This window comes from Austrofundulus limnaeus, unplaced genomic scaffold (assembly GCF_001266775.1).
Source record: "Austrofundulus limnaeus strain Quisiro unplaced genomic scaffold, Austrofundulus_limnaeus-1.0 Scaffold318, whole genome shotgun sequence".
Taxonomy (NCBI): Eukaryota; Metazoa; Chordata; class Actinopteri; order Cyprinodontiformes; family Rivulidae; genus Austrofundulus; species Austrofundulus limnaeus.
In genome coordinates, this window is record NW_013952720.1 from 730,558 (window position 1) to 731,678 (window position 1,121).

Genomic DNA, 1,121 nt, shown 5'->3' on the forward strand with positions numbered 1-1,121 from the left:
TGTTTGTTTGTTTGTTTGTTTGTTTTTCTCTGCATGTCTGACCTGATGTGGACAAAGACTCAGGGTCTGGACTGGTCTCAGGGTCTGGACCTTTTTAATAGTTCTGGTTCAGGAGAAGGTTCTGGTCCAGTTTTCCAGCTCTGTGGTTGTTGAGTCCAGACTGACTGAAGGTCCGGGTTAAAGGGACAGAACTGGTTCTGGTTCTGGTTTCAATGGTTTTTGCAGTTGTGGAGTCTGGACCAGTTTAAGGTTCTGTTGTGAACCTGTTCAGGTTCTGGTTCTGGACCCGTCCATGCAGCAGCTCCATGTGGAACAGTGAATAATGGTCTGAGTCCAGGTTCTGGTCCTCAGCAGCAGCAGATGTTTGGGTTCTGCTTGTCTGATCCGATCCAGTAACAAAGACGGACTTTCAGCAGCAATTTGTTCGTTTCCTGCAGGAAGAGCCGGAGTTAAACGGGTCCGACTGAAACGCTAGAACCAGCAGAACAAAGGAGCGGCCGGGAACCCAATCTGAGCCGGTCCGATGCTATCTGTCCCGTGTTAAATGGGCTGACCCGAGTCCAGAGACAAAGGAGGCACCAGGAGGACACCGAGGGGGGCCGACTCGGCGCTTTCTGAACCTCATTAAAAGGTTCTGACCCAAACTTTGAGGTTTCACGCAGCAGGACTCGGTTCAGGTTCTGAAAAGTCCGGGTTTGGTTCTGAAAGCAGAAAACAACAGAGCCTGTTGGTGTGTTGATTCTAACAAAGGACTGAGTGATGATGTCATCATTTGAAGGTGTCCCGTCCAGCAGGACATCAGGACACGTCCCCGCCTCAGACCCGGTCCTCTCCGTGGTTCCGGGTCAGTTGAGTCGTTGTCGGGTTCCTCCTGACRGCTCCAGTAAGTTCTGCTGATCAGAGGTTAAACCCTGGGGGTCAAAGGTCACWCAGGTCCCCACAGATCCCAGAGGCCGGACCCTGATGGGACACTTCCTGCTTTTATTTCCCACAATTCAACAGGACGCTGCCATCGTCCAATCAGAGAGAAGCACTAAACCAAAAGGAGCTGAAAATATTTTTATTTTTTAAGTTTTGTTTTTCAGCAGAAAAAAAACTGCTTGAAACTAATGAGTTAAAGG